The 22,680-nt window shown below is 46.1% G+C and overlaps 1 protein-coding gene across 3 annotated transcripts in view; it reads left to right on the top strand.

The window, feature by feature from the left end:
- The first annotated feature begins 3,821 nt into the window (after positions 1-3,821).
- The window catches only part of tiam2b (TIAM Rac1 associated GEF 2b), a 42,739-nt gene continuing 23,880 nt past the window's right edge, over positions 3,822-22,680 (top strand). For all 3 annotated transcript variants that reach the window (XM_030344954.1, XM_030344953.1, XM_030344952.1), the window contains exons 1-2: positions 3,822-3,968; positions 22,254-22,468. The gene's annotated coding sequence lies outside the window, so the exon portion shown is untranslated. The remainder of the gene's footprint in view (positions 3,969-22,253; positions 22,469-22,680) is intronic.

Below are 22,680 nucleotides of genomic sequence, written 5' to 3'. Positions count from 1 at the left end.
AATTTCCCTCCGAATGGATGCCTCCCTTTTTTGATATAACCTTTAACCTTTTGACCTCGAATGCAGCAGACGTACACTGTGGACTTATTTATTGTTCATTCATTGATCCTGTTTGTTCCTCTGATAAGGAATTGTTAGCTTGTATTCCCTGCTGTCTTTGCCTTGTTCTTTCGCTGTCATCATGGACGTTGTGTCCGTTCTATACGGCAGTCCTCCTGTGCTCCCTAACCCCTTAGGTTTGATCCGATATTTTATCTGTAGTTGTAGGACACTGTGGAAATCTCACAATACAACCTCCCTCCATTACAGTTCATACGAGGTCATGGATTCTGAGAACAGAAATGGTCAAAATCGAGAATTCAGATGAATAGAATAGGCAATATTTTTAACGTGTTTTTTTTTGTTTAATGTAGGGAGTGAATCCTAGAAGCCATACTATCATGTTTACCTTCAGCAAACTGCAGTTCAATGATCCTCACACATATACGGTGGCCAAAATGATTGTTTTCTTGACTAGAATCGTAGCTTTATAAGCACACGTAAAGTTTGCTGACCATCCGAAACATTTCCACATAAACCAACAAACGGCTTAATGACATGTCTGACGGGGTCAAATATCACAGATATAGTTCTCTGGGTGAAGATTGTTTTTAACGATATCTTGGTGCAAATCCTATTTGGCACTGGATTAAACGAAGCATGAAACGGTTGTGTGTGGAGAGCACACACAACCAGGCTTTGCTACTACGATTCAATAAAAAAATCACGTTTAGCATGCTAGTGTAGCGTGCACGAGGTAGCGCCCCCCCCCCCCCCCCCCCCTTCCACCCCCCCAGTCCTAGTGCATCTAGACCTCAGTGAACCGGGAGGTCTTACCTTTACCACGACAAAACTTTCAGCCAAAAGACGTTGACTATTTTTCTACCAATTTACCGTTTACGTTATTTTGTTTCCTACTTGGCTGTTCGATTTGCTCTTGCTGTTTAGCCATTCTTATAATAATAAAGGTTGAACAACTCGAAAGGTCTTACATATGTCCTACACTACTTGTGTACCCTGTTTACATAATGTCTGCTAATGGAAGATGAACTGAACGGTTTGGGCCTGTTCGTGTGCCATATCCAAATGAAATTACTGTTGCTATTTGCGTCACCTTTTTATGTTTTGTTTCGCGAGAGGAAGTGGGGAGAAATGCACTGTTTTAGTGTGTTAAAATAAAGTTCTTGTTGGATTGAGACCAGTTCTTCGTTCAGGAGTATGAGTACTCCATGAAACTTCACCAAGTTCGGAATGAACAACAAATTAACTGGGACTTGTCGTTGCTACCTAATTTTATTTTTTGTGTATCTTGTGTTTTTTCTGTTTTTCTTTTAATACTTCCTGTTATGTTAAAGTGCCATTTTGTTTCCCAACTGAGGCCACTCCAATAACACATCTGTCTTTAAATTACTCACAGTAAGAGTCGATGAGCCCAAAGCCTCTGTGTGAAATCTGTACGATAAACCGGCCTTCATGCTAACCCCTTTGTACCTTCTGTGTCCACTGTTCCTAATTTAATTATGTGGTGCTTTTACCTTGGTAATACTTTGTAAATATTTCATTTTTTCATTAAAGTAGACTTCTGCACCTTCTCTCTAACAACTTGCAGTGGTTGTATCACATTTTTTGTCACGTTACTAGACGAGTAAAAGTAATTTATGGATATTAAATTGTTAGGCATCCTCAACAGTGCAACAACATGACAAATTAAATGATCGGTCTCAATAAAAATATATATTGATTGTTAAGACTAGATTTATCATGTTCTCTGGTAACGGGAATAATGAATAAACATTGAATAAATCAATTACAGATTGGATGTCACGTTATTCAAGGGATTCAAATAAATTCCACTACATTGCATAAAGTAACCATGAGATGACATCCTCTTATGTAAACCTAGGGCATTAAAAATAATGAGTACACAAGTATAGCATTGTCCGAGACAAAACAGTTCTATAAAAGGTGGCTTTTAAAAAATGTAATTCTCTCCTATAAGAATATTGTAGGCTTACATATTGCCTCAATTCCACCTGCTGATCTGCTGAAAGCCTGGCAGCTGTGAGTGTGACTGACAACTTGATGAATTCATAAAATAAATCTCAAAGAAAAGTATGAGTTAATAAAGTAGTCACAGATCAGAGCTAAAAGTCGTCGAGGACTTCTCACCATCTGCCGCAAGCTTTTGTTGTCCCGCAACAAAGACCCCGGCTCTCGGTCCTCGACACCCTCCGTTGGTCTTCCACCCAACCCTGAAGCGCGCCGTTTGGTTGGAAACGTTCACCATTAGAGGGCGACATTACAGCTCAAATCTGCCAAAGGCCGTAAGAAGCCAAAGCACACAATGAAAAATCAACGTTTTTCATTGCCCACTGTGTTTTAATGGCACTAGTGGATTTGTCATCATAGTTTTTGTGAAAACGTTAAAATGCCTTTAAAGTTTCAATGACTTTTCATTGATGTCTTTGCCCACGGCTCTCATGCTAACCTTAGCTGTAACACAACATAAACATCTGGTGTCCAATTAATGCAGCTAATGTAAAACTAGAGGAAACATTAATCACTTATGACTGCTTCAGATTCACCCTACGTGTGTTTGTGTGTGTGTGTGTGTGTGTGTGTGTGTGTGTGTGTGTGTGTGTGTGTGTGTGTGTGTGTGTGTGTGTGTGTGTGTGTGTGTGTGTGTGTGTGTGTGTCTGGGTGTGGGTGTGGGTGTGTGGGTGTTTTTGTGGGTGTTGACCAAAATACAGATCATGACGTTTAAAATGTAGGTCTATCAGTTTGCTTTTTTTCTTCTAAAGTAGGCCACAATATTCAGCACTGATTATGCATTTCGGTGGAACTAAAACCCGGGCAAAGAAACCAACGTTATCCTCTCCTTAGCAAAGGCATTCATCATTCTCTCGTAAACGTATGGCAGTAAATGTTTTTTACTGGATTCCCCAAACGACAACAGTTGGGTGTCCTACCATGCAACGTGTGTGTGTGTGTGTGTGTGTGTGTGTGTGTGTGTGTGTGTGTGTGTGTGTGTGTGTGTGTGTGTGTGTGTGTGTGTGTGTGTGCGCGCGCGCGTGCGTGCACGTGCGCGTGCGTGTGTGTCTGAAGAGAGATAAATTGAAGAAAGCATGAACATTGGGTTTATACAAAAATGGCAGCTTTTGAGTGACTTTGTTTAATTTATTTGGTTTAAAGGCCAGCCACCACAACAATGTCTTCTGTGTCAGTAATATGCTCTGCTAAGCTTTGAATGGTCAATTTGTTTAATCGGAAACCAGATGTTGTGCCTTTATGTCCCCTGCTGTGTGGGTTTCAAAGGGATATAAGAGGACAAAGAGCCAGAACGTAGACGCTATCAGGCGCCTGTTGTTATCTGACTAAGAAAAGGTTGTGTTTACATGGCAGCTGGGGACCACGTGGTCTGAACATGTATCTGTATTTGTCATAGTGGTCCAGCGAGGGCCAGATCATGGAGCCCCAACCAATCTTATTTTTCGTACACAACAAAACAATCTGTTTTCATTCGACATTAACTTCCGAGATAATGAACATCTTTCCGTAGCGTCGAGCGATTCCACATGTTGCTAAGCTGAACGTACGAATTACTTTCCCAGAAACATCTTGTGCTCCAGGAATATAAATCGTGACATTTTGGATGAGCTGCTCATATACGGATGAGTAGGACTAGTTACTCACTAGGTGTGGATCCCTATTCCCATCAGCACTTGTCTCTCAGCGAGGTGTGGTCTCCTTAAACAAAACTCAACTCCTCCCTAAAACTCGCTTATCCCCCTCCACACATTCAGGCATCAGGGGGGACGGTAGAAGCATGTGCAGATCTCTGGATAGTTAGTTATATGACAGAGAAACTGTTTTGATATAGTGTAAACAACACCACGGAGGTGAAAGCCATCTTCTGAAGCAAGCTGTTGGTAAGTGTGTAGCAAACTTTATCTTTTAACTTCAAATTCGCGTATCTCTGCAAAAATGGGGATTTCACTTTTTAAATAACGTCATCAAATGTACGCTATAGCCAACAAGTCGGGACGTACACAGGCTACTACATTTGTGAATTTATTGTGATATAGCCTATCTCAATTTGAGCGCTAATTTGCTTGTATTCTGTGAATTTTTTCCACGTGACTGTGTTCCTGCTCTTGACAGCTGGAGACTCGTCATTCCATCGCCCAAAATATTAACATTCGTCCCTTCACCGGGCTGGCTGTATGTTATATTTTAATCTCAGGATTTTGTTCTAATAAGGCTGAATTGTGAAAGATCTAGAAGTGTATGTGTGTAACTGGATTGTCAAGGTTGAAGCACAATTAGGCCAATATTAGACCTGCCCAATTCAAGTTTTTCGTGTCTGAAGGCTGAAGCCCTTTTTTTTTGACATGCGATGACGTCAAAACATTAAGAATAGCTAGTTTTCATAAAGGATAGAATTTGGCAGTTTTTTGTATACATTCTGGAATCAACGTTTCGCTATTCACTATAATTTGCACAGGCGTGGTACTATTATTCTGCGTCTGTCTCCTTCTATTAATTGGATGATGATAGGTGGATGGAATACAATTTCGATGCATCAGATGCCCCCCCTCACTGTCTTTGTAGTGGTCTGTAAAGTGTCTGGCCAAGCCGTGTGTGTGTGTGTGTGTGTGTGTGTGTGTGTGTGTGTGTGTGTGTGTGTGTGTGTGTGTGTGTGTGTGTGTGTGTGTGTGTGTGTGTGTGTGTGTGTGTGTGTGTGTGTTTGTGTGCGCCCGTGGTTGTTTGTGTGCACTCGTGTGTGTGGGCGGGTTAAGGGGTGTATTCATGAGCAGACATAAGGGCGAAATTGGCTCGACAGAGTGTGTCGGAGGGGAGGGCGACCGTTTCACGGTTCTACAGGAAAGTCTGTCTGTCGTCAAGCGCTCTCCCATTATAGTTCTGTAGAGTCATGGAGGGAAAACTGTTGTTCCCTGACCGTTAGAAAATAGTGATCATAGGTAGTTTTTTCTAAAGGTTCTGTTTTTCCATCCCAGTCCTTTGGTCCTGGTGACGTGACTCATACACCGTCAGATCCTCCCGCCCTTCAGCAGTTGGGTTCTGCCCCTCTCTCGTTGGTTCTGGACCCTAGCACTCGTAGAGAATAACATGACGGTTGGTTTCTATGGACTGACACTAGTGGAGTGAAATTATGTTCCAGGATCTTTTTGCCAAAATAAGTAAAGTAATAATAATAAGTATTTACTAAGCAATTCAGTTCCCCAGCTGACTCAACTAAACCCCACCCCTGGGCCTTGGTCACACTGTTTTGGGGGATTTTTCGGTGAAGAATGTTTGGCAGTTAGTGCATAGCTTAGCAACATACCAGCTGTGGCAGAATTTTTCTGTTGATGCTTCCAAAACACACATACCTGCCAGTGGTTCGGACCGCACAGGTCTTAGCGGGACATGCTATGCTTCGGCAGGTAACATTAATGTCAATATTTGTTATTGACTTAATGGGGAGTACAGACACCCATAGACACACATTCTATCCACGCACACACATAAACCCCAATGTTATGACAGTATTTACCTCCCAGCAAAATAAATATTAGAAAGGAAAAAAATACCTGAAGCTAAGTACTCAAATTCTTCCTTCAAGTTGGTTGCCTGTTGTGACCTCCTTATATTTCTTGACATATGGTTTCGTATCTTGTTTCCGACTTGTTTTTTTTTGCAAAATGATGGATCATAATGACTCTGAGGCCTAGCCTCTGTACTCAAGACTGAATGGTTTAGTTAAACAGCGCCTTTCTCCCTGCTCTATTGAGGTGTCCATTAGGCAAAGGCAGTAAAACCTTGGGATTCCCTGCCTGGCCTGGTTAATATAATTAGCTTGTATGAATACTAAGCAGAACGGTGCAGAGAGAGTAAGCCTGTGGCCCAAATAAGCACACCTCCCCTGGGTACTTAAGGTCCAATAATGCCTCTGTTGTCCTGGAGGGTCACAACCCCCAGGAACCAGCTGGCGAATGGCAGTAAGCCTGAACCAAGTCCTTCTCAAAGCTACCTGCTCAGATGTTCCGTGGTTTGGTTTTGATGGGTAGGTTTTTTTGCAGTGGTGCCATGGTAACCAAACAGCTACAGAGTGCAGTTTTTCCAGGTTCTGTCGTGGGGGATTTGGTACTTGTTAGAATTGGTAGAATTTCAGTAACCTCGCTCAAAGTTGAGGTACCTTTTGACTGAGACTCTCATCTGGACTGAAAACATTTTCCTTATGTTCTCCCTAGCATTTCTGTGCTAAGCTGAGCTGGCTAGCATCTTGTTCTCCTGGATTTAATATCCCTTAATTCCAAATGCAATCCCCAATAGGTTGCTCCGTGATATGCGTGTCAAAAGCGAATAAAAGCAAAGCCATTTCTTATACAAAATAACTGTACCATCCTCAAAACACAGTATCCCATTACTCTAACTTTAATTCCCTCTACTACCAGACCCTGTACCAATAATTCCAATAAGTCATTAACCACCGATGTGCCAGTCCCTTGCGTCAAACATGTAGGTTTGATTGTCATTTGGGAAGGCTTTTGTGATGCTAATGCTTATTGACGGTAGCCAGTGTCCAGTCTAGTGAGACGATGGCGGCTTTTTAAGGTGACCAGTGATTACGACACGGCCCCTTGCTCTTCTGTGTGAAGTCCTGCTTCGCCATATGTCTTCTGTATTCAGACGGCTAGCTACTACTGGTCAATGAATAGAGAAGACGTCGAAGGAACCAACTGTTTTTTTTGTGGCCAAAATGTGCTAAAGAGATTAGTTGTCCGGGTGTCGTCAGTTCCTTTTTAGCCTCATTATTGTCCTTGTTTGATGATTAAAGTCATGTAAGACTCAACAGACGTTTACCTTAAGGTTCACACAACAAAAGATGCGTCAGATGTTGAATTTGTTACTTTGGAAACCTGAGTTGAGGCAAACGACACCTGGCCAAACAAAAAAATACAACAGTGGCATCATTGATGAAGAACATTTAGCTCTGTTCAAATATTTCACCTCCAGGGAGGTGATGGAGGTGAGGTGGGTTGGTTTGTTTTTCTAGCGGTGGTGGTCTAGGCAGTTGGGTCAGTACCAGCCATACCACCACCAATGGGCCTTGATGTCTTTTGTGGCTTTAGCGAGAAGAAGGTGCCCTCTGTGTTGGCCGTCGACAAAGACGGGCTACCGGGGCTGGAATGTGTGGTGGATTTTCTACCTAATTAACCCCCATTTCTTGTGCAAGCCAGCACTTTTTTTTTTACAGCGCGGAAAAATGCTATGGGCATAGTCCGTCTCGGCCGTTGTTGTTTTTTCTGGTGGTCGCTAAGCCGTCCAGCGCGAAGTGTTAGCCGGGGGAGCAGTGAGCGTGAAACCAAAGTGTACACCAACAATGGTAGCACTTTATGTGTGGGGCTTTACTGAGGCACGTGTGTGTGACCTGATAGAATCTCTCACTGGTCAAGATTAGCCACACATCTTTTTAGGAGGGAAAGACCCATTGAAATTCTTTGCAGCAATCAAAGTAATTTCTGTAATAGTTTCGAGTTTTGTTATCGCCGCTGCACGAGTCAAGGGTTTTAAATTGTACGTCATGTGATTAAACATTTTCTGTCTCATTTAAACTGACATAATGGAAACACTATTTGCTGGACAGACATTCAAACCACAGTTTTAGACTGGTTTAGTTTGGTCAACCGCAATATCGTTTAGTAGATCTATTTCCAAAGCAAATTCCAAGTGATTTCAGAAATGTTATAGTAGCAGGGGCTAGGCATCTTAATCAGGGATGCCTAAATATAAGCTCTGAACTACTGGGATCGAACTTAGTACCTTTTGGCTAGGAATTGAACATCCTAGCCACTACCATGCCTCTGCTCTCTCCACATATGTTTTCCAGAGGAGATTCAGTGTCGACTACAAAGCAGAAACAGAGAAATTTGTACCTCTGTATTTTTTGTCATAATCTGGAATTGGAAAAAATGTGTTCAGCTGCTTTCAAACATCCCTCATTGTGAGCATAACTGCTGTTTGCCATGATGTTTGAGGTCCATGGAGGGAAAAGGAGGCTGGATCCCTGCACCCACTAACCCAACCTAAAATACCTGTGGCCACATCAAACAGGACTGGTACTGTTCCCTCCACACTTGGGGAAAAACCCAAAACTGTTGATCCAGGTGATCGTCTCAAGCTTAAGTTACTGTTAGCAACAACAACCATGGCTTTCTTAACAGCACTAAAGTGGTTGAATGTGTCAGGTTGTCTGCCTACCTGGGAACACTTTTCTTTCACTCTGTTGTATTTATTTGGACAATTGACAATGGTTGACAAAAATGTGGAAGCGCTAATGAGCGATTTGCAATTTTCTCGCCAATTTGGTGGTATCGTCACTCTCACTGCACCAATGACAGTTGAACCTTGTCGATACTACAACGTTAAGGGCCCGTTAACGTTGTAGTATCGACCAGGCTGTATCGTCGAAACTGTGGCACCAAATGTGAAGTGTCAGTTTTGTTCACGATTGCGTCTGTCCAGAAACGGTTCCAGCTCCAGCTTTTTTACAGTTTATCACTTTGAACCATCTCATATTTATAGCTGTTTGATGATACCATGTCTTCACTGTTTTGTTTCCTAAAATGTGTTATTTTAATGGCAAAATGCTGAAAACAGGAAAGAACAAACAACAGTTCCCAAAATAGTCTCAGAGGCCAATGATTTTAATTCGTTTTCTGTAAAACATTCAGTAATCTTCTCTAAATTTGCTTCAGATTCTGTGAAAACAGTTGAAATTAGCTGATCTGCTGCGTGATTACCAACATGTCATACTATGGTCATGGAACTAGGAGGGAAGAGAGAGGGGGGGGAGGGAAGGAGAGTGGGAGACTACTTACATGGCGTACAGTTCATCATGGTAATGAAGACTCAGCTGCAAAACCCTCTTTCTGAAGCACAGGATGCATGTGTGCAATTTGTGGCGTGTGTGAGAGTGATTTTTTGTGTCAGGTTGTGTGTGTGTGTGTGTGTGTGTGTGTGTGTGTGTGTGTGTGTGTGTGTGTGTTACGTGTGTAGTATTTGTAAGTTTCTATGCAATCATGTGTTTGTCTGTGTGTTTCTCTGGGTAAGGAAGGCACTAATATCCCCCCAGAGAAGGGGATGGAAAATGGTTTTCTGGGGACCACAGCTGCCATTCCAGCTCTGTCTTTGAAGTAGTTTCACAGTCCGATCTGATCTTATCAGTGTTTCCATTAGAACTCTGCAAGGCCCAGACTAATGCCAGTCTGTCGCCCCCCTATGCCCGCATCGCTACCCCACAATCTGGTTTGATGGTGCCCCCTCGCCCCCCCCCCCCCCCATTTTTACAAACCAGTCACTAGCCAACGCTCAGACGACCACAGGAAGTTTGGTGCCACCTCTCATATTAGTGTCAAATGGCCGCCATCTTGGCTCCAGGGTTGCCCACTATGTGGTTTGTGTGCCTGGGAATTTTGGGTTATGCTCTTCCCCATATTCTTGTCTCCATTACTCTGTTCTGCTTCCATAGTGGGGGGGGGGGGCTTTTCTGTATGGCAGTCAGACAACCCTCGCCCTGCCCCCATCCCTTCGCCTCATCTTTGAGTGACTTTATTTACAGCTGAAGCACTTAAACCAACCTTACTGTCGACGACCCCCAGCCTTTAACCTGTGGCGTTGACGTGTGTGTGTGTGTGTGTGTGTGTGTGTGTGTGTGTGTGTGTGTGTGTGTGTGTGTGTGTGTGTGTGTGTGTGTGTGTGTGTGTGTGTGTGTGTGTGTGTGTGTGTGAACGAGGATTCTGTCGTGGGTCGGGTCCTGAGAGTTCCCCCCCTGAAGTGAGGTGAGTTTGGGTGTGTTGTGAGTCCAGCTGTGTTGAGTCTTTCTGGTCCTCGTCGTGACATCACCAGTCTGTTCCCAGGACGGCACTGGCCTTAATGAACAAACCCCAGAAAGAACTTTTCTTACGGTCTTTATGAGCTTCTCTCTGTATCACAGCTGTTTATTATTACCAGCGTATTAGCTATTAATCTCTCTCTCTCTCTCATTCTCCCTCCCTCTCTCTCTCTCTGATATTCCCACAGCAGTATAATCCCCTTTAGGTTGTGAACTCTATACACACACACACGCATACCACATTTGATGCAGCCAATACAGTATGTAGTCCCAGTCCTTGGTTTCATAGTACTTGTACACATTCATACTGCAGTTCCAGAGTTGTCAGAGTACAGCTGTACCAGTTAACAGGAAATCCCTCCTCTTGGTCCAACCTTGACTCATCAAGCCAGTTCCCAGCTTCCTGTTGGGTTAAAGTTGGTTGGAGCTCATTGGTTAACTGTCTGCTGACTTCCTTCCTGTCCTTGCCACCACTGATTTATGGGTAGCATCCAAAAAAGTGGATTTAGACTAGTTCAGCACCTGAAACAAACTTTAAAAAAACATTTTTTAGAGGCTCTCTCTCTCTCTTTCTCTCTCTCTCTCTCTCTCTCTCTCTCTCTCTCTCTCTCTCTCTCTCAGAGGCTTGCTCTCTCTACGTCCCCGTCTCCCCCCTCTCTCTCTCTCAGAGTCTTGCTCTCTATATGTCCCTCTCTCGATCTACCTCTCATTCTAGGTCTCTCTCGCTCTCTCTCTGGGTCGGTCTCCAACCAAAGTCGTCATTGTTTTCCATCTTCTCCTCCTTTGCCAGTGTTGTGTAATATGAGAACTCCTTACATTTCTATCGCTTGTCCTTGGAGAGAGTCAGCAGTATACTCTCAATGTCCTGCGGAACATTTACTGGGTCTATTCATGATCTGCTTACTGAAATGTTACAAATGCAAAGACTGGCAGAGTGTCAGATAAAATAGTTTGAAGGCCTTGAAGGCAGAATAAAAGTATAAATGTAAAAGACCCGCTAGGCAGCACAGCACCGGAGGAGCTCTGTTGCAGTCAGTCTTGCTGAAAATGCAAATCAGATGGATGCAGCATCCAAATGTGTGTTCCCTCATGAAAACAATGGCCTGTCTGGTCCTGGTAGAAAAACTTTAACTTCAAGAACAGAATATGGAATTGGGGAATGTGGACTTTAACTTTCCTACTAGACTTTGAGCTGTTCTCCAGCTCATGAAGCTGCAGAACAGCAGTTATAACTGATCTAAACACAGGGATTCATTTACTATTATAATTATGTATGGATTTTCAAGGATTTTCAAGGATAATATGTGTAATAGCTAAAGAAGTTGACCAAAAGTTGATAAAAATCTCCCACTTGCTCATTGTGTTCCCAGCGGATTGGAGCTCTTATGTAATGCAAAGGGATGTGGCAGAGGTGGGGTTGGACGTTCTCATATTGGGAGGAGCAGATCACTAAGCTTAGCTAAACTGTACAACCCAGTAGGAGCAGAAGCCACCAGCAGGAGAAAAGAGATCTTTCCTGGGGAAGCTCCCATTGTTCATAGATATCGTCGGGCAGAATGAACGTGAAACATTCTCAACCGTTCAAATCACCTGACATCGCCTCAGGCCTCTGATTGGTTAATCTTATCTTCTACAGATTTACTTTCCTAAAATTAGTGAGAGCCAAACACTGGACGTCACGTTTTTTAAACAACCCTCTTTAAACACCCCAAGGTGTGTCCTTTCCTCTTTCCTCTGGACTGGTGGGTGGAGAGGAAAGTAGAGGCTATATTTGTTCTCATCTGTATGACGAGAAAAGGACACGGGATGGGGGGGGTTGCTTGACCTAATGGCCGAGTTCGTCAAACTCCGGATAAGAGACTCTTTCTGATAGGTCAGACGATGGTGATAGGAAACGTGTAATGGCGTGCATGCGCTCTGCATTCATGTATGGTGTGTGCGTGTGTGCATGCGTCTGTCATACCTCATGGCCAAAATGGGACTCCATCATAGATGTCATCAAAACATAAACTAATAATTCCTTTGGCTCAATAGTGCATGCTAGAAGGTTGACATTTTTAGACAATAACAGCAGGGCATTTCTTCTCCCCCTTTCATCTACAGTCTGAAACGTGCTAACACAGACGGCTACCAGCGTGGTTTGTTACTTCAGCACAATCCAATCAAATCCTCTGGGATCAACTGACATTCCTCCCATGTTGTGATCTTATATCCTGTTTAGCTTCAATATGAACATATTACATATGTAAGATACACACTGCACACCAAGTTGGCTTTAACAATATAAATGATCTTCCCGGGTCAGCGCTGGTATTCTTATTACAGGTGTGTTTGCTAGTGCGTGAGTGTGTGTTTGTGTGTACGCTTTTGTGTGTGTGTGTGTGTGTGTGTGTGTGTGTGTGTGTGTGTGTGTGTGTGTGTGTGTGTGTGTGTGTGTGTGTGTGTGTGTGTGTGTGTGTGTGTGTGTGTGTGTACACGCTTGTGCGTGCATGTGTGCTAGTGTGTGTGCACAATTACTCAAGTCATGCCTCTCACCTTCTGGTATTTGGTGTCGACCCAGCAGTATAAGTCCACCAACCTGGCCTGTGTGTGTGTGTTACGTGTGTCTGACGAAGGCTTTTTCTGCGCTGCCAGAAGAGCTCACGAGAGCTTGTGTAGAGAGAGAAGGACGCAGCCTCCTCCTGCTCTCTCGAATCAAGTTCTCTTCCATCGGCATATTCCCCATGGTGCCTGGCTCCGCCCACGACACAATGAGGCCTATCACAACAGGCCCCTCAACACAATTGGTGGATGTGGACTCTGCATTGTGAAGCTAGCTGAACCTCCGACAGCTCCGCTGTGAAAGCTTTCACATTCCAGCCGGCTCAGTGCTTAGGTGCTGGCCGACGCTCAAGACCCACTGATCATCGTACCTATAAGCTGACCCGTCCAGGGAATGATGTCCGCTCTGTCACGAATGGCTCTCTTTGTTCCTGTTCCCCTGAGGCTACCATGGTTGGTATAGAGCTTGATGCTTAAACTACGGGTACGGGATCCAGAATGGCTCAATCTAGTTGGAGATGAGTCGCGGACCCCGAGATTAAAAAGTTGAGATGGTCGACACTCGGATCATGAAAGCTTTCATGCTGAATCCTTATTCAACTAGGGTAGGCTCATCCCATCAGGACAGCCAAGTTCCCTCCCCAATGCAAAAGTCTATGACTGTGATGTCGAGTTTTCCAAGGAATTTAGTAGAACACTCGACTAGACGAGTGAGTTCATGGTGAATTAACACCATGTATCTTGCGTGGCTCTTGTGGCGACGAGAGCTGCTCCAAGCTCTTTACGTACGCTGGTTGACACCCAGTGGTTGACAATGAGTGGTAGACACCCTTTGTTGACATTCATGGCACAGTGCAGGCATGGCAACATAGCATGTCAGGGCCATTTAGGTGTGAGTTGGGTGTCTTGATCAATGACACGTTGTCACTTTAGCCAGCAACCAGCCAATTCCTGAGATGACGAGGATTGAAGAAGCTTGCCTCTACCACCTGAGCTTTCTGCCCTCCTCCCAAAACACTCTTGGTCTGGCTAGTACAACTCACCACTAGCTAGATCTACTAATGAGCCAACACAGTGAGGGTAGCCGTTGGAATGGAAACAATTTGGTGACTCAGGTAGAAAACCACAGGTACAAATTATTGCATTTCAAAGAAAAATCACCTCAATTCCTTCCCCTGCAACCCCCCTCCAACCATGCACACTAAGCTTCTGTTTACCCTGCGGTGCGTCTGTGTTGACACAGGCTCAGCCAAAACCCCTGTATCCTGCTCATTAGCTTGTATGCGTGAGTGAGTGTGCGTTTCTGTGCCGTGGCACGGTCCTGCAAACGGGCAATCCGGTTATGTGTGCCTCTGTGTCAATGGGAAACATCAAAGGGAAAATATGCTGCATGTGCTCTTTGGCTCTTGAGAAAATGCTTTCATTTGAAGCAACAGTGAATGGAGATGCATGTGATTAAGGAACAGGTAGTGGCAAGGGGCATCTTGCTCAAGGATGCTTACAGGTAGGTTACGGACATTGGGGGATCGAACCCAGAACCTTTTGGCTGGGAGTTGGCCTTAGCCACTCCACTACACAGCCCCCTCCTTTCCAGGCGGGTGTGTGCATCATAAACACTGGGTAGATACAGAGCTACAATGAGCTCCACAACGTCCTCCTCTGCCATGGAGGGCCCGCGTGTCGACGTCTACTCCCTGGACCGCCACGCGGGGGGGGGGGGGGGGTCACACAGCATCTGGAGGCTGAATGGAAGGGCCCGCATCAGGGAGCCTCCCCCCTCCCCCTCCCTCTCCTCCCCCTCCTCCACCCCATCCCCCTCCCTCTCCCCCTCCCTCACAAGCCCCCAGATATTGGACAAAAGAGTCGGGGAAGAAAAGAGAGTGTGTTCAGAGAAATAATCAAACGTCTCTGGCCACGCTGTGAGCGCGGAAGAAAGGGGAAGAGAGTTGAACAACGGGCCCAGTTGTCCGGAGCTGGTTTGTTTGGGACTCGTGTTGGCTGCCGGTCTGAATGACAGGCGTGGTCGGGAGTCTGGGCTGTGTAGATGTCACTGTGGCAGATGTCATGTTTAAAATACTTTGGAGTAAATTCCATCCGTTTGGAAAAGCGGAACTTAGCCAATCCCTGGTTCTTCGGAAATTCAGAGGATACAAAAATAAATAATGTTTATATTTCAATTCATTTTCATTTGATGTATTTAAAGTCCTCCCTTTACATCCCACAAAAATGAGATATCCTGTACATGAGCCACTTAGTCAGTTCACACGTTTGTCAGTAAGGTAGTTGGTTGGTTAATCAGTGAGGCCTTAGGTTTGTCTGTCAGTCAGTAGGTTAGATTTAGGGGTCTCTGTGGAGCGTCTGCCCGGGTCCTAGCAGTCTTGTAGGCAGCGTACCAGAGCGTCGTGTGTATAACCTCACTCAACAAAAATTCTCCCTCGTTCTATTTCTTCCGTCGACTTCTGGCGGGCGATGAGGGGCCGGTCCAGGAATAGTCATCTTGTCCTGGCGGCGGTCCCTCCAACAGAAAACCCTTCCAGGGGGAAAACTGTTTACTTCACCCACGTAGAAAAAAAGAGAAAGAAACAAAACAGCCATTTTGGAATCCATCTAGTGTTTCTTTTCCACCCCCGCACTGACTTCAACACCATCCCCCAGGAAAACTGTTGTTGGCCTGTTAACTCAGCCTCCCGTTGCCATGGATAACACTTACAGGCTGCTGGGGAGTGCGGTGATCTCCCGGGGTGTTCTAATTGGTGGCTAATCAAATGAAACGCCAGCCGTTTCACAGAGGCTAACGGATAGTGGCCGGGGGATTAGATCCTAGCCCTAGGTTTAGATTGAGAGTTTTAGATTGAGAGGTATTGTGGTGAAGGGTCGCTGGTTGAATACACTGTGTACACATTGACTTTTCTCATTGCCAGTGACAGTATTAACAGGTCAGATCATATGAGCATCCTGAGAGTAGAAACCAGAATCTAGTTCTTCAGTCTGTTGGTGCTGGTACTGATGGCTCTATGATGGCAGAACAACAGTGTAGACAGAGTATCCCAAGGGTGAGACACACTCTTGATGACATGAACAGCCTTCTTACTTCCAGAAAGTAGTAGAGCGCCTATAATAGACTGCTCTGACAAGACCACCCTGGTGGGTCCCTTGCAAACATTTTGAGTATGTTTAGTTCTGGATCCAGAAATACAGAACCGGAATACAAACCAGAATCCAAGGAGCTTCATTAAGTATTTTTGGATCCGGTGAGTCAATATGAGTCTCCCTCAAAGGCAGACGTGTGGGCTGGAGGAGGCATCTAAGAGTAATCGGGCAACTCACTCATCTGTCCTGAGAGATCAGGGGAAAGGTGGCCGACCAAAGAGGAGCCAATTTAATTTCATCACTCCTCCGGCTGGGCTACTGACCCAGCCAGAAGGTTATCTTCCTATCTTAAAACACAACAACGTGATACAACTGAGGGCATGTTCCTTTATGTCGTTATCTCCGTAGTGACCACAGAGGACGTGTCCTCATGTACTTCCTCAAACCGCCAAACCCTTCAGTTGAACAAGCACATAAATCCCAAACCTACTATCTTGACCGCTTTGTTTGTCTCTTCTTAAGTCCCTGCTGGCTGGACGCTCACGAAATGTAAAACAGCTGCTTCTTATCGCATTTAATCTAGTCCCGATGTATCCCAGTATGAAACCAACTATACCCAGTGTGTGTAGCTATATTTATAAATATAAAATTATCTGATAGCGAGCTAATTTTCATAATAATGCACCCATTTGGACGTTTCCATCCAAAGCATATTACAATAACCCAAGTGCATGCACTGTAAGCATGGGTGGGCCCAGTAGGGAATTGAACCCCGGGCCCTAACCCTGGCACATTGAATGCCTTGCTCTACCAGTTGAGCGAGGCAGGACCGTTTTGCCCTCATGCACATTGTGACTTCTGTATGTGTGTGCGTATGTGCGCGTGTCTCTGCAGAGGAGTGTCAGCCAAATACCAGGGAGGTTAAAACATATATAAATGCCTCTCAGTATTTTCTGCTTTGCATGCTAAACCCCGAGAGGAGGAAGCAGCTGTGCACAGGGGCCACACCGAACGCAACGTTTGGCCCCTCCCGGTTCCAGGGGCCCCCGCCCCGTCTGTCGCTGCTATCTGGAGCACAACGGCCCCAGTCAGCCCGAAACAGGAAACAGACCGCTCCCTCACACTGGACTCACTTCCTGTGGCAGAGAGAGGGAGAGGGAGTTGGGTTGGTGGCCCCGTGGCCCCCAGTCGCTGCCTGCTCCTTATCGAAGACCCCCTTTGTATTTCTCAAGAGGGGCAGAGAGGAGGGACTGTTGCGGTTTTTGTTCCCACACGAAGGGTAAATGTTGGTCTTGAGGTGGGGAAAGGCGTTGGGCTCTGTGGTAGAGCTGAAGGGTTCTGATGCTATCTGGGAGATTAATGGGAGAAAAAAAACGGTTCCTAGGTTCCAATGTCCTCATCTTGGATAAGAGTTTGGCAAGGGTTGTTAAGTTGAAGGTATTACACTTATAAAGACCACAAGGAGACCTGTGTGTGCCTCAGCGTTGTGCGTTTGATTTAAGCAGATTGGATTATTTGTGTTTTCAAAGAAAAGCGACCAGACTTTTATTAAATTAGCTACTTTCTTAGACACAAACTCTTGTTACTTGGTACATACCTAACCCTCTAGCAGACTAACCTGGTAATTCAATTCAATTCAATCTTATGTGTATAGCCCTTAATCATGGGTACAGTCTCAAAGGGCTTAACAGGCCATATATTTAGGACGGTACCAAAGTACCACAGTACACGAGACCCAGAGACCCACAACAACAATAGTGACCTACAAGACCAATCCAATGGGCGGCACCAGTCGATCTGCCTGTGTGTTAGCAACCTCAGAACGTCCCCGTGGTAACTGTCGTCGGGGAGGGGTTGCCTGTGTCATTTTAAGACAACGGCAACATTTACTAGCATTCTCTATGCATGCCGTCTTATGTTTACTGCAAAGAAATGTTGCCACGGTTTTGCTACAGGGAGCATAACCCATGCATTGCGCAGATTTAGTCAGCGAGCTAAGTGTTGGTGGGTTGAATGACAGATATCCTCTAGGCCAGCGGTCCCCAACCCCCGGTCCGCGGACCGGTACCGGTCCGTGGGTCATTTGGTACCGGTCCGCAGAGAAAGATTATTATTATTATTATTATTATTTTATTTTTTATTTTTTTTATTCACTTCGCAATACTGTCACTCTTTTACATGCCATAAGTCTATATGCAGTTGTTAGATTGCATATAACATGTTTGCATTTTTGGCAAACTCTGCGCAACATAACCCAACCACCCCCAGGTGTCGAGGCCTGGAACGCCTTATTATGGATTAAGGCGGGCCAAATAAAGTATGTATATTATGTCTGAGACTCTGTGATAAAGCGAAACACCAAAGGCCGGACGCTCCGTCGCCTCTCTGAGGTCTGAAGACCAGGATGTTTTTCTTTCCCCCAACCTCCCATCACCTGAGAACCACAATAAAGCCACCTGCCGCCTTCATTGTCGACTACCGTGTGTCTGTCACCACCACCCCCATCCTCAACAGAGAAAGAGAGATAGGGAGACCGATATGATTGGGATGGTTAGATGATTCTTAGGAATGGCGGATGGAACGGATAAGGCAAAAGAGATGGAATAATAGAAAGGACAGAGAGAAAGAGAGAGGTTTATCAGTAACGGGAAAATCATCGTTATAAGTCGATGCATTCGTTGTTGATTGGTTGATGAGGGGTTAAGGAGATGAGCTGGTAGAGAGACTAAGTGATGCAGAGAGAGAGAGCGCTAGCTTCATTAAGAGGAAAAGTTGAGGGATGAGGGTTTATGGCGAGAATAAAAAAAGTTGTTTCTCACGTGTGGCATGTGTCATGCATGTGCCGGCATGCATATCTCTGTGTGTTTGTAGAGAGCGTGGTGTGTGTGTGCGTGTGCGTGTGCGCGCGTGTGCGTGTGTTGTGTCAGCAGCCTGTCTCAGTCCAGCACCATGCTACCGGGGGTGTGCTGGCTGGAACAAGAGTCCCAGTCAGGCTCGCTCCCAGGTGGCTGCCTGCCCGTCACCACAGACCCCCCTCTCCCACTCCCCTCCTCCATCCCCTCTCCACAGCCAGAACCGTTCCAGAGCCTTTACCACCACACATCCCACAGCCACCCCCTCCCACTCTCCTCTGGCCGCCTCCTCTCCTCCCCCTCATCTCTCCTCTCTGTTGCTATCCATCTCCCGCCTCTCCTCTCCCTCCACCTCCTCTTCTCACCCCCCTCCACCCTTCACTTTGGCACTTTGGTCAACTGTTGTTGTTTTTATAATGTGCTTCACAAATACATTTACATTACATTACATACATTTACATTACATTCTCAGCTCTGCTCCGATCTCCCTCTTCTCTCCTTCTACCTCTCCTCTTCTTCTCTACCATCCTATCCTCTATTCCTCTCTCCCCGATCTTCCCTTGTCTGCTTACCTCTACTCTTCTCTCCTCCTCTCTTCCATCTCTCACTCCCTCCTCTCTTCCTCTCCATTCCTAATCTCCTCTCCTCCACCCCTCTGGACGCTTTCCCTCCCTCGCTTCTCTCCTTCCCACTCCTCTTCTTCTCTACCTCTCTCTGCCTTCCTCTTCCCTCTTATCCCCACCCTCTCCCCTCCATCCACTCCTCCTACCCACCGTTCTCCTCTCCTCTCTTCTCTCTCTCTTCTTCGTCCTCGTCCTCCGCTCTCCTCATGGTCTTCATGAACTGAGCGGTCCTGGTTCCATGTTGAACCGTCTCATGCTGTTGTTCAGAGAAGGGCACGGTGGCTACTCTGCGCTCCGATGACACACACGGAACGAATCTCCAGGCTGAATCACTGAGTGCTCTGGCTTTAATGACAACCACAGTTTGTTTGGGAAAACTCTGGCGCTCTTTCAGCCTCTGCCAGGTCCTCTCTGGTCTCGAGAGAGGCACTGCTGGAGTTTATCCCGGCTATAAACTAGGGATGGAATGACACCGACGCATCCAGTTTATGAGGACTGATGACTGGCGCCTGAATAGACTATCGGAGAAAAATCCAGTTATAGAAGTCATGATGAAATAATCTCAATAAAATGCGAAAATAATTCCCAATAAAAAGATGATGCACGCTTTACGCAGATGTCTCAAAACAACACAATTATATAAACTAATACCATTCAAATAATAGCTAACATGTTATGACCTCTCCCTCCAATTACTTTTATATGTATATTCGGTTCAGTAAAGTCAAACCCTTCACAAATGTTCCCGTAAACTGTGGAAGAAGTTTTTTTAATAGTATTCATGTCCGAGACTCCAAGTCCACCTCTCAGCCCTGCAACAGACACTGCTTAGAGATGCCCTAGTTGTGCACAAGAGCACCACGGCACAACAGAGACGGAATAAGCAAGCCCAACCCACCACACCGGTCCAAACCGCGAATTTGGCCATCGTATGACTAACTCCCTCCTATTGGACGAATATAACGATGGCTCAGGGGATACAATACACAACGATTACAAGAAGAGGCCATTAAAACGTCTCCTGGCCAAACCAGAGCCTTAATGGCTTCTGGCCGGCGGGGGAGCCTGTATACAGAGGGCTACAGTGCCTGGACACCGTGGGGATAATGGGAAGTGACACGTGTATTGGGAACAGGTGGCATTCCTCCATGCAGGCCCAGCATCAAACCCCGCATTCAGCCGTCACTTCATCCACGGCAGAGGGGGAATCCCGACTGCCGTACGGCCGGCCCCATGTCTGCTGCGTCGGGGGGGGGGGGGTTCAGGGCCTGACGGGTCTTTGTTCTGTGGTAGAATGCGAGGGGTCCCCAGGGACTGGGTCTTGGGGGTTTGGGGGGTTGCCCCTATGAGGCAGCAGATGGTGGATGGGAGACCCAGACAAAAGGTGGGCGACCGCCCAAGCCCACTTCTTCCTCCTTCAGAGATGTTGGTCTGGATCGAAGCTCTCCACCGCCACCACCTCTTCCTCCACCGCTGCTGCTTCTGCTGCTGCTGCCCAGACCCCGACCTGTGGGTCACTTTGTTGGGCGTGGTTAAGCGACCACATAGGAACCTCTGATTGGCCGGGAGCCAGAGAAGAGTGTGATTTCTGGGGTCTCAAGTGTGTCAGGACGGATCGGCCGCTTCTATTGGGTGTGCCTGCCAGTGACATCCCCGGTTCAAGTGCAGGCGTTGGGGTTTTGTCTTTGATGACATCTGCGTCCGTCTATTCAGCCCCACACTTTCCATATCAAGTGTTTGAAAGACTCTCTCTCTCTCACACACATACACCCACACACACACGCACGCACGCACACACACGCACGCACGCGCACACACACACACACCATCACTTACACATACACAAATATCCTTAATTTTCCCAAATTTCCATTTATCTAGATTAACTTTAAACAGTATACTGTTTGGGATGAGGCGCTTGGCTACCGACGGACAATTATGTTATCCATAACAATCTCAACAAGAAAAGCAAAGTTTGTGATGTTTTATTTTAAATTAATTTCTTTGCGGAGTTCCCCGTGAAGAATTCCTCAACTCCCTGGTCTTGTAGACCCTGGCAGCTGGAAGACCTTCAGCTGGAGGCCTCCCCTCCTAGTTCAATGAAAGGGTCAAAGGTCGCATGCTTGTTCAGGGTAAGCAGTGCATTGTGCCGCTATGGAGACAGCCCCGCTCACTCCTCGCCTGAACCTCGGGTCCATGCTAACCTTTGACCTCTCCTAGCTCTCTGTGCAGGGAATTAGAATGCTAATCGCAGCCCGAGGCTCAAGAGTTCCTCAGTGTTATGTTTATGTTTTATTTCTGTGGACGATATGGCGATCGTAACTCATGTATAAGTAGGTATTGACGCCACAAGTAGTTTGTCTGACAGAAGGAGGAGGGAAGAGGAAAATATAAGGAAAAAAAGGAGAGGAGAAACGAGTTATATCTATCTCATTGTGTTTCCTCCCTTGGCCTGGTCAGGCTTCAGAGTTTGTTGTGGTGTGGTTTGATGGGAGGTTGGTTTAGCCAACACGGTTAGGGTCAGTGTATCTGCTTCCACACAGGCTACTGTCGCCAAACACGCACTGACTCACCAGACTAAACACCACACCAAACACAGTGTTTCTCTTGTTTTTAGTGTGTTTAGGTTTGTATTTGAGAGGGTTTTGCTCTGCCTCCTGGCGAAGAAGCTTTCATCTCAAAGGCGTCCTCAGTTGTATATAGCGACTAAAAACCCTGAACACAGATAGACTTGTGACGCCGTTATTAAAATATCGCTTGGTCCCCAGAGGACTTCAGTCCCGGGGGTTTTCGGGGGGACTAGCAGAAGAAAACAGGCCCGGCGAAAACATTGAAAGAAGAAGGAAAGAAAACAGTGGATGAATTGGTTTGAAATTGCAGCGGGGCAAAGTAAACAGCAGACAGGAGTAGTAGTGGCGGTAATAGGCAGCCTTTTTAAATGGGCCCCCTTCAACAAGCGAGCACGACGTCATAGGAAGAGCTGGGGAGCCCGGTGGGGTGGGGGGGGGGGAGGGGGGGGGGGGGGTGAAGTGTGTTTAGATTATGGGTAGGGGTTGGAAATGGGAGGGGGGGGGGGGGGGGGAGTGGAAGACCACAGCACCAACCTCCACTACTCACAACAGCCACGTCTGTGTGGAAATTGCTTACTTACTTAAGCCCCTCCTCCTCTTTCCCCTCCCCTCCTTTCTCTTTCCTTTTCTGCCTGGACAGATGATCTGGTGAGCGAGAGGGAAAGGGAGAGAGAGAGAGAGAGAGAGAGAGTGAGAGAGAGAGAGAGAGAGAGAGAGAGAGAGAGAGAGAGAGAGAGAGAGAGAGAGAGCAAGAGCAGCTGGAGGCGACGGAGAGAGGAGCTGCCATACGAAAGCCAGCTACCGACGAGGAAACAGGAGCATGAAAAGAAGCAGGAGTACGAAGCATTGCAACTGGTAAGGCTCGCTGTTGCACGTGTGTTTGTGTGTATTGCTGTATGTGTGTGCATGTGCATGTTTATTCTCAAAATGAGCAGAGACAAATGCATGTTGCATGTGCATTGCATCATGCTATGATACCTTTTTGTATAGTCGCTGTCTACCTGAAATGGTCAGTTCTTTCTATTTCATTATTTTTTGTTTAATAATTTTCTAATAGCTTTTTCAAA

This window comes from Gadus morhua, chromosome 21 (assembly GCF_902167405.1).
Source record: "Gadus morhua chromosome 21, gadMor3.0, whole genome shotgun sequence".
Taxonomy (NCBI): Eukaryota; Metazoa; Chordata; class Actinopteri; order Gadiformes; family Gadidae; genus Gadus; species Gadus morhua.
The sequence above is the reverse complement of the archived record's forward strand: the minus strand, read 5'-3'. Positions and strand labels throughout refer to the sequence as shown.